Source organism: Felis catus, chromosome E2, assembly GCF_018350175.1.
Source record: "Felis catus isolate Fca126 chromosome E2, F.catus_Fca126_mat1.0, whole genome shotgun sequence".
Lineage (NCBI taxonomy): Eukaryota > Metazoa > Chordata > Mammalia > Carnivora > Felidae > Felis > Felis catus.
This window is the reverse complement of record NC_058382.1, coordinates 16,819,699-16,842,381: the sequence shown is the minus strand read 5'-3', so window position 1 is coordinate 16,842,381 and position 22,683 is coordinate 16,819,699. Positions and strand designations below refer to the sequence as shown.

General features: G+C 40.7%; 1 protein-coding gene and 1 long non-coding RNA gene across 2 annotated transcripts in view; one reads left to right on the top strand and one right to left on the bottom strand.

Annotated features, from left to right (window-relative positions):
- The window catches only part of ZNF793 (zinc finger protein 793), a 154,214-nt gene that overhangs the window by 20,381 nt on the left and 111,150 nt on the right, over positions 1–22,683 (bottom strand). The window lies entirely within an intron of this gene.
- On the top strand, positions 12,571–15,103 carry LOC101083637. Its single transcript, XR_002738550.2, has 2 exons — positions 12,571–14,257; positions 14,822–15,103. It is a non-coding gene; the product is annotated as an uncharacterized LOC101083637 (long non-coding RNA).

Sequence of the window (22,683 nt, the reverse complement as noted above, 5' to 3'; positions counted from 1 at the left end):
AAAAGTCTAACAATATCAAGTAGTGGTGAGAATATGAGGTAACAGGGTTTAAAAACAGGTATAAACACTGAAAAACAATTGAGAAGCGTCTACTAACATGGACCCAAGAAAGAATTCTACTGTTAGTTATATGCCCAGAGAAATTCTTGCACATGACACAAGAGACAAGTTCAAAAACGTTCACAGGAGTAGTGTTTGTAATATAAAAGAAAAAGATGTATTTATACAATGGATGGCTACACAGTAAATTCACAACATAAATGAATCTCCTGAATATACACTAAGAGACAGGTAATGAAATCACAGAAGATTCCAAACTGTATGATTTTATTTATATCAAATTTAAAATAAAAACAAACACATATGTTTAACTGTAAAGAAAAGTAAGGGAATGAAAAAAAAAATTCAGAAGTTACCTATAGAGACTGGACTGGGATGACTCATGGGGGTTTTAATAATTAACATTCTACTTTTTAAATATGGGTGTTCAGATATTTGTCATACATTATACATTTTCCACACTCAATATTTAATAAAATCAGTTTTAAAATGTCAATTATAATACAGCATGGAAAGAACTACAACAGACACAGCATAGGGGAATGTCAGCACAGTCACTCAGTTACCAAGCATAATCAAGAGACTGAAGCAGGCTTCACAGAATCCAGAGAAAGTGGTGGTATGGGATATGCCCCCTCTTGTGTTTCTTGTGCCATGGAGGCAAGAGATAGCACTGTGCATTATGGGAATAGCTAGAGTCGAGTGACAAAGGGAACAGAGTAACGAAGTTAAGAAGGATCAGATCATGAGACATTTTGACTTGTTCTCATAGCTGAGGGGGTTCTAAGCAGGATAAATTACATCTAATTACAAGTAGATGAATCTTGCTATGGAAAATGAAATAGTGACTTACTTAGGTTAAAGGGTATGTGAAAGTTTCATGTAACATATAGAAGATTAATTGGGGCCCGGGGCGGGGCGGGGGTGGTGGTGGAAACAGAGGATTCCAACAAGCAAAAACAAACTGAACAGCATTCCTTTTCTTTTCTTTTTTTCTCGAGGAGAGAGCAAGAGAAAGAGTGAACAAGTGAGCAGGGGAGGTGGGGGTAGGGAGAATCTTAAGCATCTTAAGCAGGCTCCACTCCCAGCTGCAGAGCCCAAAGTGCAGCTTGAGCTCATGACTGTGAGATATGACTGGAGCCAAAGTCAAGAGTTGGACACTTAACAACTGAGTCACCCAGGCACCCCTGAACAGCATTCCAAGTAGAGTGAACAGGGTAAGCTGTAGAGAAAGGAATATAGCCTGTATGTCTGAAGAGAAGACAGTTCACTGGGATAACTGGTGAGGTATTCTGGGAAAGGGGTAGACAGAAGTGATACTGGAGAAATCCAAAGGGGCCACGACAGAAAGGTCTTAGATGACAGATCATCCCTGCCAAGATTAAACCGCCTTCTCCAATACTAGGATTGGTGCTCCAATAAACATAGAATGTGCTTTACAGTAAATGTATAATGAAATGTATAAAAGTATAGCTTTGTCCTGAAAGTAACAGGGATTTACTGAATAAAGGAAATGACATGCCTGGACTATTTTATTGGCAAGGAGTAAAAGTAGAGCCAGGTAGTCCAATTAGGAAGACAATGCACTATTCTCCCTACACAAAAGTCTGATCTGGGATGCAGACAGTGGTGTGAGGTTATAAGGCATGACAACAAGAAACAGGAAACAGACAGAAGCAATGGGATTTGGGACCAGGAGGTAGGAGTTGGGAGAACTCCAGGTTGCCAGTTTCAGTGCAAATTCAGTTGAATTTCCATTACTATCACATTCTCCAAACCTTATTTAATGACCACTTTATATACAGGATGTTATGAGGAAGCCCATGGTCACAAAGCTAGTAAAGTGCAAAAACAGGATAAGACTCTACTCTTTTTAACAGTGCATAGCTTCTCATTAATACAGAGAAAGGACAATCCACCACTCTGAGGAGGAAATGAAGGGAGAAATGGACAGATGTCCAGGGTTGTAACGCAAGGGGAGCTGGAGTTCCTTCCTTACCAAAATGTGCTAAGAATGGATAGGGAGGATGTAGTTTCTCCTCTGAGAATCTGAGGAGGGTTCTGGCCAGGATGAAAAGGGGAAGACAAACTCACCAAATTCTCACAGAATTCAGAAGAAAAGTCAGAGAAAGGAAGAAACAGATTAATCCAGAAGAGAAAGAGTATTTAGGGGCACCTGGATGGCTCAGTGAGTTAAGTGTCGGACTCTTAATATCAGCTCAGGTCATGATCTCAGAGTTCGTGGGATTAAGCCCCATGTCAGGCTCTCGCTGGCAGTGCAGAGCCTGCTTGGGATTCTTTCTCTCCCTCTCTCTGCCGCTCCTCCACTTACACGGTCTCTCTCTAAATATTTAAAAACATTTAAAAAAAAATAAAGCGTATTTTATTAGTCTCTCAAGAGAAAGGAATCCTTGAGAACTGATTGGCCAGAATGAAAAGCCACACTCAGACACATCCAAAGAAAAAACCTGAACATACTACAAATACTGCCATTCTTTAAAACTGGCTACTCCAAAGCCACAGGAAGAGAGGAATTAGGTTATTAGGTTATTTCTAGACAAAATTTAAATATTAGAAATATTAGAAATTTTACAACCAACATTTGCTGGTCATATCTCACACCAGGTGCTTATACATTAAATAGTTTGGGGGGTGGTGGTGCCTGGATGGTCAGTCAGTTAAGTGTCCAACTCCTGATTTTGGCTCAGGTCATGATCTCACAATTTGTGAGTTTGAGCCCTCCATTGGGCTCTGTGCTAACAGCATAGAGCCTACTTGGGATTCCCTCTCCCACCACCCCCCCCTCTCTCTCTCTCTCTGCCCCTCCCCTGCTCAAGCTCTCAAAATAAATAAATAAACTTAAAAAAAAAAAGATTAAATTGGGCAAAAGACAAAGTACTTTAGAAAAATATGAATGACTTTTCTATATTTGTATTAGGGAAGGCCATGACATAAAAGAAGAAAACATTTTTTGAAAACTCTGAATCTAAAACACATACAGAATAGATTAACTGTGAAAAAACTTCTAAAACAACTTATAAATGACAGAGAAATACTTAACATATATTCAACATAAACCAAAGAAGATAATGACCTTTGACAAGTGGGTAAAAGTAGAGGGATCCCAGTTGTATAATTTGTTAAATGTGTAATTTGAAGTGACTTAATAGAATCTATTTCCTCATCTGTCAACTTAGAGTAATTCCATATTTCATCAATTCTGAGATGCCACTGGTTGTAAAGCCACCATTACTTTATACACCAGGAAAGAAAAAAAATTCCACCAGTGAAACTATGACTGGCCAGGAATTGTGAAACCAGTCCAAATTCAGAGAATTTAAAATGTGAAGGGGGAAAAAAAAATGGATTACAGAATATCTCATGGAGTTGTTAATGTGGATTCAACAAGACAACACACGTAAAAAACTTCAAACTGTAAGTGGCTTAACAATCAGTTAAGTTAGTTGCTTTTGTCACTAGCATGATCCCATTCTGAAAACAAAATTACAAACCTACACTTTTGTACAGACAAAATTTGAAAATATTAATTCTATCTCTACATGGTGGGACCATGGTTGACAAACTTTCTGAAATGTTCTCAAGTTTTGAAATGTTTTTAAGAACCCTATTTTACTTTAATCATTAGAAAGAGAGCAATTAGGTTATTTCTATCTTGGAGAAAAAAGTACATAGAGCTGATGCAGGCAGGCAGGACTTCAGGCTGTTAGAAATTTGGAAGCATGTGACCCTGAAGCGGACAACAAAGAAATTAGTGAGACTGAAGTGAGTAACCTCATTCTGTTCTTTAACTTCTCTGCCAAAGCAGAGAGGCACATCTGTCACAACTATTCTGGGAATGGATAAAATTCAGGGAAATGGAAATTCTAGATGGATGAGACAATGTATGCAAAACAGACAGTCCTGGGTTAGACTCTTACCTGGTTTAGGAAAACTGCTCCATAAATTTGGTTTCCTTCTCGCTTGCCCTTTTTTTTTTTTTTCAAATCACTACTGTAAATTTTTTGGATAGAATCCTGAAATAGGATATTGTTCTGTAAACCAAGAAGCCCTTTCCAAGAAGAGAGTGCCAAATACAACTTACCTCTGCCATGCCTTGTGATGTACAGCGGCTTTTCTCTCCTCTTCTGGACTCCTAGAAAATGAAAAAGATGGACAGTGGTTAATAAACTATGAGACAACAGACCCTTTCTGGAGCCCAGACGAGGCCAAATCAGAGCAAACCCTGGCCCCACTCCAGGCACGGAGAGTGAGCCCAAAGCCAAAGAAGGCTGTAACCCCATCCCCACTCTTATCATCACAGAAAGCAGGCGACCTTAGGGGCCCAGACGGGAGTCCTGGGAGAGAACCCCAGACTGTGGCCTCCTTCCTCCACAGGAGACTGAGCTCTTCCAGGCTCCGTAGACAGAGTCCGAGAGGCAGCCGGCCATGTGGGGCTCTCCCACTGGGCCTTAGAAAGCCTCGCTTAATGTACTAACCACTGCTCCAGGGGCACTGGTCGCCGAGCAAAGGACGTCGGGCTCACAAACCACTTCGGGAGAGTATCGCACAGACTTTCCGTGCAGGCAGAAGGTCACACAGCAGCGACACCTCTGACCTCGAGAAACCGCCAGCCAGCTTCAGAGCCAGCATGATACCACTCCCACACCCTGTGCCGATGCGCTGCTGATACCTCCCTCCCCCGAGTGAAGACTAGAGGCCTCGACATTCCCCAACCTCCGCTACGTCTTTACTTTTCAAGCGGGAGGACACAGCCTAGAAATGCCCAACGGCCACCCGTTTGTTAGACTCCAGACACACCATGGCCCCGCCCCGGAGCCCCTCAGCATCCACTTTTCCGGGGTCCTCACATTCCAGTCTGCTAGAATCCGCCCCAAACTGGTGACACAGCCGACCCGCAACGCCCCGACCCTTTACACCCGAACTCCCGCCAACTCACCACCGGCCAAGCCAACTTCGGCCGGAAGTGGAATATGCCGCGGAGCCCCCAGGAAAATGTAGTCCAGGGGAGGAAAAATTCAGCTGGAGGCTGACCGGCACAACAGTCTTCGCCCAGTGTCGCGTCGTGTTCCTAGCCTTCAGTGAAGGCCAGTACTGACAGCCCAGCCTCACCTAGCATCTTCTAAGGACCTCAGCGCACCGACAGGTCCAAGCAGCAATAAGGTGGCTGCTGTTGGGTGGGGGAAGGGCTGTGGACCGAGGAGGCTTCTGGGAAGTGTAGCCCCCCAGCCAGGGGAAGGGTCAGTCCCCAAAGTTAACCCGTCTGCAGCAGTCCTCGCTCCAAACTGGGATATGCCCAGAGGTCTCTTAAGAACTGTAGTTAAAAGCCGGGAAGCAGACAGTCCAGAGTACTCTCCACAAGGAGCCGTGCTCTGAGAGCGGGATCCTGAGTAGATGACTCCCCGACACGCCACTAACTAGGAATCCTCCCGGATGTGGGTTCAGCCCGTCCCACGATCCCTCCTGGTAAGAGTGCTCAGGTGCGTTTAAGTGCTCAAGTTTCGGCTGAGAATTCATTCCCCCGTCCCGGGCACCACCAGAAAGCGCACTCCTCCCTCCGTCAGTACTGCCGTTACCCAGAAGCCAGGTGTCCGGGCTCTTCAACCCAATTCCGGCGGGGCCTCAGGGGCACCGGGAGCGGCGGATCCTCGGGACGTCTGGGAAATGTAGTCCCGGCCTAACGGGTTTGGGAATGTGGCGGAGGAGACCTTGAATGAAAGGTGACAGTCTTGAACTCAGGACGGGGGGGTGGGGGCAGAGAAGGGCCACCAGGAGGTTGAAGCGTAAGTCCGGAGTAGAAATCATTGAATACTAGTACTGAACTCTATATGCCGTATATTAGTGTTTTCAAGCTTGTTATAAGTACATAAATACAGGTAGAAATGCACTTGGGTCCTAAGTCTTTGGAAAGTTACACTAACATTTGTTAACAGTAGTTAATTGTTAGGATGTGTAATTGTAATTTTTTTCTTTTAAAAGTATTCCCTTATGGGGCGCCTGGGTGGCTCAAATGGTGAGGCGTCTGACTTCCGCTCAGGTCATAAACTCGCTGTTCATGGGTTCCGCCCTGCATCGGGATCTCTGCTGACAGCTGTCAGCACAGAGCCTGGAGCCTGCTTCGGATTCTGTGTCTCCCTCTCTCTCTGCCCCTCCCCCCCCCTCAAAAATAAACAAACATTAGAAGTATTCCCTTATATTTTCGCCATTATCTTGTCCTTATGAAACATTACTTATTCAATTTTGTTAAATATAAAATGAGTAAGTATAGATTCTGAAATTGATGAACTAGAAAACAAAAAAGTTGGTCAGATTTTTAAAATGTAGAGTTTGGTTCTAAAAGATACACGAGACACAATATTGATAAATGATAACAAAATGAAACAAATTAGAAGAAGAACATTAGAAAGGAGAAAGGTTAAACCATAGATATAGAATTTAAAAGAATTTTGAGGCTGTTATGAGCAACTCCATAACCACAGTAGAGGTCATTGTACATTTTGCAGTGAAATTGAAATTACTAATTTCTGCTAAGAAGTAGAAAGCCTGAACAGAATCGCCATATTAAATGTAAATATGTCTTAAAACTATACTGTTAAAAGGTTCCAGATGGCTATAGCTGAGTTTTAACTACTTTTTGAATGATTTTTCACTTTATTCAGATGCCAGAAAAAGATGGAATACTCTCTAGTTTTAGAGAATACTCTCTAATTAGACAGACCAAAATAAAAATATTGATTAGTTTCACTTGGGTTAAAAGATAAACTGAGGCACTAAATTTTCAAGAGTTTGAGTTTCCATTAGGCAGCATCAGACTGAAAGTGTTAGGAGTACTCTACCAACAGGAGCTAGTGGAGAGGTCTTTTTGTTTTTAATTTTTTTAATGTTTTATTTATTAAACAGAGAGAGACAGAGCATGAAAGGGGGAGGGTCAGAGAGAGGGAGACACAGAATCTGAAATGGGCTCCAGGCTCTGAGCTGTCAGCACAGAGCCCGACGCGGGGCTTGAACTCACAGACCGTGAGATCATGACCTGAGCCGATGTCGGACGCTCAACTGACTGAGCCACCCAGGTGCCCCTGGAGAGGTCTTTTTATAGAAAAGACACTGAGGAGCGCCTGGGTGGCTCAGTTGGTTAAACGTCCAACTTCGGCTCAGGTCATGATCTCACAGTTCATGGGTTCAAACCCTGAATCGGGCTCTGTGCTAACAGCTCAGAGCCTGGAGCCTGCTTCAGATTCTATGTCTCCCTCTCTCTCTGCTGCTTCCCCACTCATGCTCTGTCTCTCTCAAAATTAAATAAACATTAAAAAAAAAAAGAAAAGAAAAAAGAGAAAACACTGAAACACAGCAAGGAAATTATCTGGTTAGATATAGCATAAGCAGTTGCCTTGTTTGGTAAAACTAACTTGGCTGTTTGTTATAGGTTGTTCTTAAATTTTATTTTCTCTGATAGGGGTGCATTGATTTTTGGGTTAGGTTTTGATTTGCTTTGGTAAGCTACCAAGGCATTAGAACTATCTCAGTCTAATGGCATCCTTGTTTAATTATTTTAACATTTGTGATCATAGATGCAAAAATTCCAAATAAAAGGCTGATATCCTGGAGCTTGTGTTTTGTATATCTTTTTTCTTTTTTTCAAGCAATTTATATTTATTATATTTTCCAAAAGTCTGGGTTCATAACAGATTGCAGATTTTATTTTATTTTTTGGATTGAAGTAAATTTATTAATCTCCTTATTAGGATTAACACAGTAATTGATGACAATTTGCTAAGTGACAGTTTTTAGGAAATGGAGGGAGGGCAGGGAGACAAGATAGAAGAGGATTTGTTCCTATTAACCATCCACCCAGTGTGGGTGGGTGAAAGCAGTAACCACACATCAAAGCCTGAGTTAACCCAAGCGTTCCTTCATGCAGGCGGTTCATATAAAGGAGTAAAAATCACAGTGAGCTTCTCCAGCTCTCAGACTGCCATCCTTTTCCCAGCTGGGTGCTCTTTCCAGAACACAGCAGCCCAAATCCATCGTGACTTGTTCAGACTTTTGAGTTTTCCCGAGGAGATCCAAAATATTTATTGCTTCGTGTTTTCAAGTAATTGGAAAAGGGTCAGAAAAAGGAATGAAGTTCATTGAATAACAAAATTTCTTTTCAAAAACATTCTGTTCCCAGTTAAAATGAAGCATAGCTGCATCGGGAGCATTTGCTGTGCAATTCTGAAACCAAACGAGACTCTACAAATCACTAACAATGAGCACATGGCTTCTACATAAAACCGCGTGAGAGAGGGACACCGTGGCTAGGAAGGTCAGCCAGGAAGGGGCTGCGCAGAGCCCACAGGGAGCCAGGGGCTGCTCGTGCTCTGGACCTACAGGTCAGCAGATGAGAGTGAACAGTCTCCTCCTTTCTTCCCCTGCTCCTGCAGTTTCTGGCTCTGCAGTTGTGGTGGCCACCGAGGCAGTGCTGTCCCTGGCCAGAAGGGGACCTCCACCACGTGTCCCATCAGAGCTTCACAGAGCAGCCCAGAGATTTAACAGCCTTCTAGTTGGAGATTTCTTTTACATATCTGACAATACATGGTGAATTTTATTCCTGTGATTTATCTCCGTGGACCTCTCAAGTGCATCTAGAGTAAGACATTCTGTTTCCAGATATTGTTTTGGAATACTGAGGGTACTGAGAAAAAAGTGCCTTACAACTTGCTAGTTCTACCTGGAAGGAAGAAAAAATCATCTTAACCACAGACTACTGATGCCTTGTGGTGATCAGCATAAGGGGCTCCCTGCTCCCACCAGGGCCTCCAAGAAGTCCTCTCAGTGGAGGACAGAGCACCTTACCCCTTACATGAAGGCACCCAGCACCCTGCTCTGAGTGGAGTCACCTGGGGAGCCAGGCTGCCACAGGTGCCAGAGGCCTCTTGTCTGGGCCTCAGCTGGGCCCCTTGCGTCTCCTTTCTCTGCCCCCAAGTTCTCCGCTGCACAGCACCCACAGTGAGAGCCTGGGCATTTCCCTGGGGCTGTGACGACCCTGCAGGTGCCCCTGGCCTCATTGACCCAGTGGAGTGAGAGGGACGACGGAGACAGCCCTGCCTTTATCAGGGGAGGGGGCAACATCACCTTTGGCCTTGAAATGGTGGTTGGAATGGGTAGTACAAGGGGCGGTGACACGTTTCAGTCCACAGAGGCCATCAGAAATGGCTTGTAATCCTGATCTTGTGCACACTTAGCTGTACACAGCCAAAAGAGGAGACTCCAAAATCAGAGAAATGGTCACCTGTAATGACCCAGAGTTGCAGATTCTCGACCCAGTGTGCAGCCCGTTATTAGCTTGGTATTAGGCAGCTTACATATTTATCAGGAAAACACTCCTAGAGCAAATCTTGAAAACGATGAAGTAGCAGGAAAATGACAGAAGAGTAATTCATTTATGTAGTCCCTAGAGACACATCACTAAAATGCTTCAAGTCAAAGACCATCCCGCTGACAATAAACTTACAATAAAAACGGGATTATAATTTTCCTGAATTTTGGATAATCTTCAAATTTCTCAAGGAACCACTGGTGACACTGCTGTGCTCGGGAGAGTAAAAAGGTAAAGAGAGTGCCTCCCCTTGGTATTTTATATTGTCTCCCCTGGTTTCCGGAGATTCCTCAGGATATGGTCTGAATGGATGTTCATCAGCATGCCTATTAACCACAAGCAGAAACCTACTAGAAATCGGGGATCAGTGACCCAGTCATCAGCATACACCGCATACTGACTCAAGTATCTGCTTTGCAAACAGCCGTTACAGATACACAACACGAACGCCAACGTACATACGTATAGGAGCATCGGCTTTTCTCCTCGGATCAGAAACGGGAAAAAAACAAGCCCCGTTGCGCGTAGTGGATGAGTAAGGTGGCCAGGAGGATGCGGTTGGGCGCGTGGCGCAGGCGCTGCGGCAGCTGGTAGGTGGGGCGCGGGGACGCACAGCTCCCGTACGCCCAGCGCATCAGCTGCACCGAGCCCAGCAAGCCCAGCGCGCACTCCAGGTAGGCGAACGCGTCCAGGTGGCACCCCTCGGCCGGCTCCATCGCGGGGGACAGCGGGCGCGCCCCATGGCCCAGTGTCCGGGGCGGGCCACTTATAGAGCGGGGCGAGGGGCCGGGGGTGGGGGCTGCGGTTACCTGAGGCCAGTGCAGGCAGCAGACGCCAGGCATCGAGCCCCACCTCCGGCCCTTGCGGTCCGGAGGGCAGTCCAGATTGCAGATTTTAAAAAAGAAAGAAAGAAAGAAAAAAAAAAAAACCTTTGTATTTAACCACAATTTGTCTAAAAAACAAATGATGTGATGGGATATTTACCTGGTCTTTGAAGAAATAGCTATGTGGCTTTCTGTATTGTAATTAATATGACCAAAGACTCCCAAGAAAATAAGATCGTATTTACATCCTTAATGAAAATTTCAAGGCTGGGGCACCTGGGTGGCTCAGTGGGTTGAACATCCGACTTGGGCTCAGGTCATGTCTCACAGTTTGTGAGTTCAAGCCCCACATCAGGCTCACTGCTGTCAGCATGGACCCTGCTTTGGATCCTCTGCCCCCCCCCCCCCCCCCCCCGCCCCCGCTCAGGCTCTCAAAATAAATCATTTTAAAAATTTTCGAGGCTGGCTGTAATCTCCCTCCTGTAGCACTTGTTTGTCCCATCTTGGCCATATAGTAAAGATCAGACCAGTGTCTAAGAAACTGCAAAAGATAATATCTTTTATTCAGAGGTGCCCCTCTTCCACCTCTAACATGAGGGCATTAGTCATCCTGTGGGACATGCCTTACTGGCTGCAAACTCATCTATCATTTGTAACTACCTTCACTTTATCATTTTGATTTAACGATCAGATCAGTTCCAGGGTGCCTGTGTGGCTCAGTGGGTTAAGCACTGGAGTTCAGCTCAGGTCATGATCTTGCGGTTTGTGAATTCAAGTCCCATGTAAGGCTCAGTGCTGACAGCTCAGAGGCTGGAGCCTGCCTCAGATTCTGTGACTCCCTCTCTCTCTGCCCCTCCCCTGCTCATGTTCTATCTTTTGAAAAATAAATAAATAAATGTTAAAAAAAATTAAATATAAAGATCAGATCAGTTCCAGTGCCCCACATTTTAGATAACACTTACGGTTTACTCTCTACCCTCTCAATATTTGTCCCTTCAAGCAACTCCCAGACGTAGCAGAGATCACACTTGCACATTAGACCACCACATCTTAGAAAGTTATTATCCAACATGCAACAAGAAAGTAAAATTTCACAATGGTTGAGGCTAATACCACAAATTTGTATGTTACTTAAGCCTCTCTAATACATGCAGAGGGATCATCAATGGTAAGAAACAACTTTGGAGTGGGCACCAGTCATAGCATAGCTCTCTACCAAGCTCATTTAACAGAGACTATATTGGGAGCATTACATAAAATGGTTGCTCATGATGCTTTCAGTTGTTAAATTTAGTTAGAGGAGATATAGCAGCTGGTTATTTGGGAACACTAAAACAGTCATTAGTTATGCTCCAGAAACAGCTGCTGAAGCTTTGCCTTGGCTTTGATGCTGGCACTCTGACCCAAGCAGCTGCCAGTGCAGCTGATGTGAATCTGTATTTGTTGGTATACAAAGTTATCGGTATACATCAGTGGCTAACTTTCCATGGCTTGCCAAGCTAAGAAAAATGAAACTACTGACACTGAATTAACAGTGTCAAAAATTAAGAACTTTCATAAACATATACATTCTATAGGATCCACCCAATCCACTGCTAGGTATGTATCCAAGACAAATGAAAACGTAGATCTATACAAAGACTTGTATACAAATGTTCATGGCAGCTTTATTTGTAATAGTCCCAAACCTGAAACAACCCAATTATTCATCAACAGGTGATTGGATAAACAAATTATGGTATGCTTACTCAGCAATAAAAAGAAACTGCTGCCACATGGATGGAGTCATGGATGGATTTATCCATGAATTCACAGATTCATGGATGGATTGATCACACAGTTGGTTAAGCAATTAAGTCTGTTAAGTATCTAAGCAAATGAAGCCAGATACCAAAGACAATGTCTAATTCCACTTATATAAAGTTTTGAAATAAGCAAAACTAATCTATGGAAATGGAAGTCAGAAGAATGATTATCTCAGAAGAGGATGGTTATTGTCTGGGAAGAATCCCTGGGAACTTTCTGAGGGGATGGAAATATTCTATTTCTTGATCTGGATAGTAAATACGCAATTATATCCATATGATGTATACTTAAGATTTTTATATTTTACCATATGTAAATTATACTCTAATTTTTAAAAAGGGAAAGAGAGGGGCGCCTGGGTGGCTCAGTCGGTTAAGTGTCCAACTTCAGCTCAGGTCATGATCTCACAGTTCGTGGGTTCGAGCCCCGTGTCGGGCTCTGCGTTGACAGCTCAGAGCCTGGAGCCTGCTTCGGATTCTGTGTCTCCCTCTCTCTCTGCCCCTCCCCCACTCACACTCTGTCTCTCTCAAAAATGAATAAACATTAAAATAAATTAAAAATGAATAAAAATAAAAAAGAGAAAGAAAAAACCCTTCAGTCATTAAATAAATGGGTGGGGAAGTTTTAGAGACATGAGTCAGGGTAGAGAAAAGGGAAAAAGTAATGACGGGCAAACAGCCTGACACCTGTGGACTAATCAAGGGCCTACAAATATTTCAGACCTACGTATAGGCTTTAAGATACGAGAACTACAATAGGAAAATTAACATTTATAATCCAGTGTCTCTAAAAATCAATTTGGTCAGTTTGATTCTCAATAGTGTTTTATGTAGATATATAAAAATAATTTTGATGTAGGCTGCGCTTTTTATTGCATTTGATTTTAAGTGTGCTGAAGGCTTCATAAGTCCTGAAAGTTTATTTTGGTCTTAAAATAGCACTGCCCTTCCTTCATTTCCTCTCTTCCTTCTGTTTTGTCTTCTTCATTCTCACACTTCTGAACTGGAAATAGTCTTCTACACCAAGGATCTTGGCCTCTGCCCTCCACATGGTTCTGAACCTCTGAACCTCCACGTGGTTCAGCATACTCAGTCCTCATTTAACTCCTCGTGAAAGGACTTTTCACTAGGCCCAGTGGCAATTTTTAGGAAAGACATGGGATTCTTTCTGATTAGAGATCTGGCCCGTTTCCCCTGGTCTACAGGCCTCAAAATAATCAAATTTTCTCACAAGCTAGCCAAAATCTAGGTTGCTTTTAGGCAAACTTTGAGACCCAATACATTCAATGCAAAGGGAAAGTTTGATATAACATGATTAAATAAAGCATGTACCCATTCTTCTTACTTTAGCAAAACCCTGCAAACCCTTCCTAGTAATTCTTGGGGTATAGTCCATATAGAAATGGAGACTTCCAATTTATCCTTTGAAAATCATAGGACAACTAACAGTACTCTTGCATCAGAATTTCATCTGAAACTTCTGACTTTACAGATATTATATCTTAATCATAGGCTTAGGAAGTATGTGATTATGCTTGTTTTTTTTTTTTTTCAGAGCTGCTTCTTTTTGAGGTCATTAAGTCAAGTTTTAGGACATCATTTGGACTTGAGAATTATATGTAATGCAATTCTATTGAAAAGAAATATAGGTACCTGATCCATGCCTCCTAACTTGATCTTTGGTTTTGCTGGGTTTTGTTTGATTCTTTTACCTCAGGTGCACATAGGGTTTTGGCTTTTTTTTTTTTTAAAGATTTTATTTTAAGTAATCTCTGCACTCAATGTGGGGCTTGAACTCACAAAGCCAAGATCAGGAGTTGGATACTCCACTGACTGAGCCAGCCAGGTGCCCCTCAGGTGCATATAAGTGATATAAATAACAGCACTTCTACATTAGGTTACTTAGCTGGTTAGTGTACTAGATTTTGATATTATAAAATAATATCAAGATTATATTTCCTATCCATTGATATCAGGCATGGCAATGTATAAAAGTGACATAGCCAGTTCAAAGCAGAAGCTTTAAGAGCTGTTGAATGGTTTCACCATCTCTTTTTTCCCTCTGCCACAAGACTTTTATGTTCTGTGTAAGTGCTGCTTCTTCAACCTAGGTCCTGGAATAAAGGTGGTATGGAACAGAACAGCTGCCAACTTACAATGGACATGGATATGAGAAATAATTCCTTGTTGTTGTAAGTCCCTAGGCTTTTGGAGTCATTTGTCATAACATCATAATTTGTCCTAAACTGATCAACAAAGTTATTTATTTTAAATAATGTTATAGTACTCATGAACCCACCACCCAGCATATTATCTTTAACTTTGATAATAACCTATATGTTGTTATATATAACCTCACCCTTACCCCTTCCTCTCCAAATGGAGCAAATATCATCCTGAATCCTGTGTTTATTAGTCCCTCGCTTTGCTTCTATGTAGTTTTACTGCATTTATATGTTTTGCTAAAAAGTATATTTTTATTAAATTATTTTTTACTTTATAAAAAGGTTAATTATATGTAATCTTTGGAATCTTTTCTAACATTATCATTAGATTTTCTGTACTGTTGTGTGACATTGCCATTCATTTTGACTGCTATATAATTAATTCCATTGTGAGAACAAAGCACTTTCTCCAGTTGATGGACATCTGGGTTATTTCTGTGTTTTGGCTGTTGAGAGCAGTGCAACAATGTACATTCTTGTATATGTCTCCTGGTGTTCATGTGTAAGAACTTATCTTGGGTGTATTCCTAGGAATGGAGTTCCTGGGCATGTAAATGTTCAACCACAGAAGATAAAACGAAATATTTTACAAGATGGCCTACTCATTTAAGTTCCTACAAGTAATTAACAACTGAACTTGGGAACACGCATCCTCTCCAACACTTGGTATTTGTATTGAATAGCTTCTACTTGCCCCTCCCCATCAATTCTGTACCCTTTTCACCCTACTCTATGCCCCAGAGGCTGACTTGTATGGATTTCATCAATGTCAGGTATGTATATAACAAATATACTTTCCTAATTTGTACCTTGTTTTTTGTAGTTTCTAGTTGCATCCATCTGCCTACCAGGAGATGAGAGAGAGAGAGAGAGAGAGAGAGAGAGAGAGAGAGAGAGAGAGAGAGAGAGAGGAGAGTGAATGAGGCATTTATCTCCCACCTCCTTTTTGTCCTTGTAGAAGTGTGGTATTGACTATGTCCCTCAGCTAAAAGTCTCAGCTCCTGACAAGCATCCCTTCCACATAGCCCTCTCTATTTTGGGGTTCTGGTAGTCTCTTCCCCTGACTCCTCTCACGCTTAGGGTAATAATGGATCTCTGTCTCAGGATATTGTGGTTTCTCTATTACTGTCCACATTTTTATAAATAGTTCCTTTAATAATCGCTACTCAACTTACCCAGTTTGAGTGATATCTATTTCTTGAAAGGCCTTGACTGATACATTATTGTTAGACTCTAAATTTCCTAATTGGGAGGATGTAAAATGATATTTTGTTGTGCTTTTGAACTTGCATTTCTCCTATCCTTAATTACATTGAATCTCTCTTCATATATTTATTGATCTCATACTTTCTTTTTTGAAATGCTTTTTTATGTTTCCTGTCAATATTCCTATTGGGTTGTTTTACTTTTCTTACTGATTTTATTTTTATTTATATATTTTTTAAAGTTTATGTATTTATTTTGAAAGAGAGTGCATGTGAATGGAGAAGGGGCAGAGAGAGAGGGAGAGAGAAAACCCCAAGCAGGCTCTGTGCTATCAGTACAGAGTCTGACGAGGGACTTGATCCCATGAACCATGACATCATGACCTCAGCCAAAATCAAGAGTCAGATGCTCAACTGACTGAGCCACTCAGTGTCTCCTTGCTTTTCTTACTGATTTTAGAAATGTTTGAAATATATATATTCTTTTTTTTTTATTTTTAATGTTTATTTTTTGAGAGAGAAAGAGAGTGCAAATAGGAAAGGGGCAGAGAGAGAAGGAAATACAGAATCTGAAGCAGGCTCCAGGCTCCACGCCATCAGCACAGAGCCAGATGCAGGGCCTGAAGTCACAAACCATGAGATCATGACCTGAGCCAAAGTCAGACACCCAACTGACTGAGCCACCCAGGATCCCCCAAAGTATATATATTCTTGATATCAATTCTTTATTAGTTATGTGTATGGCATATGTCTTTTCCTAATTTATAACTTTTTTTTTGTTTTAAAATTTCATTTGATGGTGACTGAACACTTACAATGGCCAAATATATAAATTGTTTCATTTTTTTTTTAATTTTTTTTTCAACGTTTTTTAATTTATTTTTGGGACAGAGAGAGACAGAGCATGAACGGGGGAGGGGCAGAGAGAGAGGGAGACACAGAATCGGAAACAGGCTCCAGGCTCCGAGCCGTCAGCCCAGAGCCCGACGCGGGGCTCGAACTCACGGACCGTGGGGGCGCCTGGGTGGCGCAGTCCGTTGAGCGTCGGACTTCAGCCAGGACACGATCTCGCGGTCCGTGAGTTCGAGCCCCGCGTCGGGCTCTGGGCTGACGGCTCGGAGCCTGGAGCCTGTTTCCGATTCTGTGTCTCCCTCTCTCTCTGCCCCTCCCCCGTTCATGCTCTGTCTCTCTCTGTCCCAAAAATAAATTAAAAAACGTTGAAAAAAATTTAAAAAAAGAAATATTTTCTTACCTCGATGTCTAAAAGGTATTCAACTATATATATATATATATATATATATATATATATATATATTTTTTTTTTTTTTTTTACCAGTGTTTTAAGTTTTAACATTAAAATCCTTCATCTATATGGCTTTATCTTTGAGTATTGTTGAAGGTTAGATCTCATCTTTTTGCCAAATAAAAAAAACAAATTTTCCAGCTCCCGATTAAACTGTTCCTTCTTTCCTCACTGGCCTGTTGTCTCCAAGTGTATTAGAATGAATGGCGGCCTAGATTTACCATATTCATGGATTCTAAGATTTACCATATTCATGGATTCTAAGATTAAGATTCTAAGATTCTAAGATTGTTCAATTTTCATGTAAATTAATAAATAAATTAAATGTAACCCCCCAAAAAATTTCAGCACAATTTTTTGTGGAAAATGTCAGGCCAATTCCAAAATATACGCAGAAATGCAAAGGATCTGTATCACTAAGGAAATGTGAAGAAGCTGAAGGATTTACATTTCCAGATATCAAGACTTGTGTTAAAGTCACAGTTGGGGAAGTCTGGGTTGCTCAGTCAGTTAAGTGTCCGACTTCGGCTCAGGTCATGATCTCACAGTTTCCTGAAGTTCAAGCCCTGCATCAGGCCCTGTACTGACAGCTTAGAGTCTGGTACTTGCTTCAGACTCTATGTCTCTCTCTGCCCCTCCCCTACTCACTCTGTCTCTCTCAAACATTAAAAAAAATTTTTTAATAAGAAAATAAATAAATAATATAAAGTCACAGTAAACAAATGTGTAGTTTGGTGCAAAGTAAGTAGATAATAGGACAGAATAGAAAGTCCGAAAATAGACTGAACATTTTTAGACACCAGGTTTATGACAAAGAAGCCACTGAATTTCAATAGTTAAATAATGGTCTTTTCATTGCATAATGCTAAGTCAACTGGATATCTATGTGAGGAAAAAAATGAACCTTGATCCTTAGTTCAAATTATACATAATAATTCAAAACCAATAGCAGACCTATATGTACAAGGTAAAACAAAGTTTCTGGAAGAAAACATAGGGAAATGTCTTTATGATATTGGTACGGCAAGGGTTTTTTTAAAATTTAATGTTTATTTATTTTTGAGAGAGACACAGAGAGTGGGGGGAGAGGGGCAGAGAGACAGGGAGACACAGAATCTGAAGCAGGGCCCAGGCTCTGTGCTGACAGCTCATGTGGGGCTGGAACTCACAGACCACAAGATCATGACCTGAGCCAAAGTTGGATGCTCAACAAACTGAGCCACCCAGGTGCCCCGTGGTATGGCAAGGATTTTTAAAATTGATACAAGAAACACTGACCATAAAAGAAAAAAAACACTGATAAATTAGATGTCCCTAAGATTTAAGAAATTCTATTCATTAAGCGATACCTTTAAAAAAGTAAAAAGTCAAGCTAGTGGGAGAAATAATTCATATCTCTGGCAAAGAATATATATCCAGAACATATATCCACAAATTAATAAAGACATACAAGCCAGTAAATATGTGGACAATATACAATAGGCACTTCACAAATGAAGATACCTAAATGGCCTATAATATACAAAAAGATATTCCACATCATTAGTTATCAGAAAAATGCAGTGTTACAACTACACTCCCAGATATCTTTTTTGCCATTGTTTTCATCAGAAAAGAATCCAAAGAGGGTCCATGCATTGACTGTTGTCTCTGAAGTCTCTCTTAATCTAGAATATTCCTTTGTTTTCACGCCATTGCTTTAATTAAACAGGTTAGTTGTCCTGAAGAAAATGCAACTTGCCTGATTGCTTCTGTTTCACATTACTGATCTTTTTCTCTACATTTTATGGGTATTGTTAGTAAATGAAATTAAACATTTGATTAGATTTTAAAAATTATTGGCTCTGTCTTTATGCTGTATAACATCAATTAGCCCATAATATTTAGTTGTCCTACTTTGAGGCTGAGATTGACCAGTGATGAAACTGATCTTTCCACTTAAAATTAAAAAACTTTTTAATGTTTATTTATCTTTGAGAGATACACACACAGTGCGACTGGGGCAGGGGTAGGGAGAGACATAGAGAATCCAAAGCAGGCTCCAGGCTCTGAGCTGTCAGCACAGAGCCCAGTGTCGGGCTCCAACCCACAACTGGGGGGATCATGACCTAAGCTGAAGTCTGATGCCTAACCAACTGACCCACCCAGGTGCCCCTGATCTTTCCACTTTAAAGTTATATTTTAGGGGTGCCTGGGTGGCTCAGTCGGTTTAGTGGCCAGCTCTTGATTTCAGCTCAGTTCATGATCTCATGGTTTGTGGAATCAAGCCCCACGTCAGGCTCTGCACTGACAGCATGGAGCCTGCTTGTAATTCTCTGTCTCCCTCTCTCTCTGCTCCTCCCCTGCTCATGCTCTTTCTCTCAAAATAAATAAAGTTTAAAAAAATCATCAGGGTGATATTCTAATAACTTAAAAAAAATAAAGTTGTATTTTATATAGGGTGACACGTTGGTATCCTAAAACTACCCATTTCTCAATCACCCTTTATTTAGGGTTTTAGTATTCATTGATACTTACCGCTTGAATCAGTTACTTCATTGAGGTTGTAAAATGTTGATTTTTCTAATTCTAGCATTCTTCTTACAATTGTTAACTAGAACTATTCTGTATAGAACTTTACTTTATAAATTATTTAGCTATTTTATACCTTTACTAGGACTATTTGGTACTATGAAATACAATTCATATGGAGAAAGCAAAATAAAATTTTAATTCTCTTTAATTATGTTTTTATTTTTATTTTTTTAAGAGAGAGTACAAGCAGGGGAAAGGGGCAGAGGGAGAGAAAGAGAGAATATGGGGCTAGATCTCATGACCCTGGGATCATGACCTGAGCCAAAATCAAGAGTCAGATGCTCCACCAACTGAGCAACCCAGGCGCCCCTAATTATCATGCTTTTCATATAAGAAGTTGGTACTATATATATATATATATATATATATATATATATATATATATATATATAGTATAAAGGTTTTTATATATAAAGGTTTTATATATAAAGGTTTTTTTAATGTTTATTCCTTTTTGAGAGAGCACAGAAGCAGGGGAGGGTCAGCGAGAGGCAGACATAGGATCTGAAGTGGGCTCCGCACTGACAAGTGAGCCTGATGTGGGGCTTGAATTAAAAAATGGTGAGATCATGACCCAAGCTGAAGTCAATGCTCAACCAACTGTGCCACCCACGTGCCCCCCCAATGAGTTTTGATATCTTGCTTTCCTGCAGACAGTTGATCTTATGGATTTTCACAAATTGCTATATTTCAATCATCTGTAGTTGTTAGTCTTTTTCTTGTTAAAATTGTCTTATCTTTGGGGCCCTGGATAGCTCTGTTGGTTAAGGTTGATCTCAGCTCAGGTTATATCTCATGGTTTATGAGTTCAAGTCCCACATCGGGCTCTGCGCTGACAGTGCAGAGCCTGCATTGGATCCTCTGTCTTCCTCTCTCCCTGTCTCTGTCTCTTCCTCTCTCAAAAACAAGTAAGTATTAAAAAACACTGTCTTATGTTTGGTCAGTAAGAGTCCTTTGAAGATGATTCCTGTGTCTTTTAAAATGACCCCAGTAGTCTTTGATAACTTTCCTGTTTTCTGATCACTGAGAGTACCTATGCATTTTGTAACTGATGTGTGGTTTAACTTCAATGTGATGAGTGCAGTTTAAGATATCATCTACTGATATTTGATTGATACTTGCTTTTTTTTTTCATTGAAGTCTAATTAACAGTGTTACATTAGTTTCAAGTGTGCAATAAGATTCAACAATTCTATACCTTACTCAGTGCTCATCGCCATAACTGTACTCTTAATTCCCTTTATTTCACCCCCCCTCCCCCTTTCCTCTGGCAACTACCAGTTTGTTCTCTGTATTTAAGAGTCTGGGTTTTTTTTTTTTTTTCTTTGTTTTGTTTCTTAAATTCTACATCAATGAAATTGATACTTTATTATCAACTTCCATAAATGCTCCAGGTTTGCTTGGAAAGAATGTATATTTTGAAAGTTGCCAGCTGCATGTGCTAGATATGTCCCAGTAGGTAAAATTCATTAACTGTGCTATTCAAATTATCTATAAGCTTAATAACCTGTCTGCTTGATCAGTCACTTAGAACAATTGTAAAATCTCCCATCACTATAGTCATTTTACCTCTGTTTCCTCTCTTCATTCTCAGAATTTTACTTACTGCCACTTAAACTACTTTTGTCAAGGTAACCAATGACTTTAACACTGCTAAATAACTGAATGATCAGTTTCTCAGTCTTCTTTTTATTTGACCAATTAGCAAAATTTGATAAAGTTCATTACTTCCCCCTTTTTAAAACACTTTTTATTCACTTTGCCTTCAGTATATGACCCTTTTTTGGTTTTCTCCTAATTCCCTAGGTCTACTTTCTTGTCACCTATGCTGCTTCCTCTTTGCTTCTCTGATCTCTAAATGCTGGAATTCTGCCACACACACCACCCCCCTCCCTGAGGTCAGTCCTTAGATCTCTTCTCATCCAGTCCATTGGCTTTAAGTACAATTAATATCCTAACAACTCATGAAAGTATATCTCTAGTCATCCTTATCTTCTGGATTCCGTATCCATATATCTGTCTAGTAGGATTCTGTGCTTGGAAATCTAGGCATATCCCCTTGTTCATCTAGACCCACAAAACAGCTGGTACAACAGATTTTCCGTCTCAACAGATGGACATTACATCTTTCAAGTTGATCAGGCCAAAGATCTTGGCAATAGCTTTGATTCTTCTCTTCGTCTAATGAACCACATCAAACCTATCAGCCAAGTCTTTACAGCTCTACCTTGAAAATGTCTCAAGAAATTTACTACTTCTCAATACATCAACCACTATCACACAGATCTAAGTAACTTTTATCTGAAGCCTCTTGATTTGTATCTCTGGTTCCACACTTGCTCCTTTATTATAATTAGGTCCTATAAGACAATTTTTAAGACAATTCTTTTAAAACTTAAGTCAGATTGTGTTAATCTTTTGCTTAAAGCCTTCCAATGGTCTTACAGTTATTACAAAACAAAACCTAAACTCCTTCCTAGACTCATCTTTAAGGCACTACTTAATCTGGCTCTCAATCTCTTTCTAAATTTTATCAATTACTACTCTCTTCTTAATTTACTCTAACCAAAGTCCTACTCCTTATCAGTACTTGAATATATCAGGCATGCTCTCACTGAAGGGTCTTTAGAGATTCTGTTCTCTATAGTTGTGTTCTTTATCCAAATTTCCCCATGACTTATTCCCTCACCTCCTTCAGTTCTCTACTCAAATGTCATCTTCTATTTCTACTTTTTGTAGTGACAAATGGCCTTATTTCAGATTAATCCATAAAAGATAATAAACTTTGGTAAAAGATCTGTATGCTAAAAACTATAGAAAGCTTATGAAAGAAATGGAAGAAGTCACAAAGAAATGGAAAATACTCATGGACTAGAAGAACAAATATTGTTAAAATGTCAATGCTACCCAAAGCAATCTACACATTCAATGCAATCCCAATAAAAATGGCACCAGCATTCTTCACAGAGCTAGTACAAACAATCCTAAAATTTGTATGGAACCACGAAAGACCCCAAATAACCAAAGTAATGTTGAAAAAGAAAACCAAAGCTGGAGGCATCACAATTCTGGACTTTAGCCTGTATTAACAAAGCTGTAATCATCAAGACAGTATGGTATTGGCACAAAAACAGACACAAAGATCAATGAAATAGAATAGAGAACCCAGAAATGGACCCACAAATTTATGGCCAACTAATCTTCAACAAAGCAGGAAAGAGTATCCAATGGAAAAAAGACAGTCTCTTTAGCAAATGGTGCTCGGAGAACTGGACAGCAACATGCAGAAGAATGAAACTTGACCACTTTTT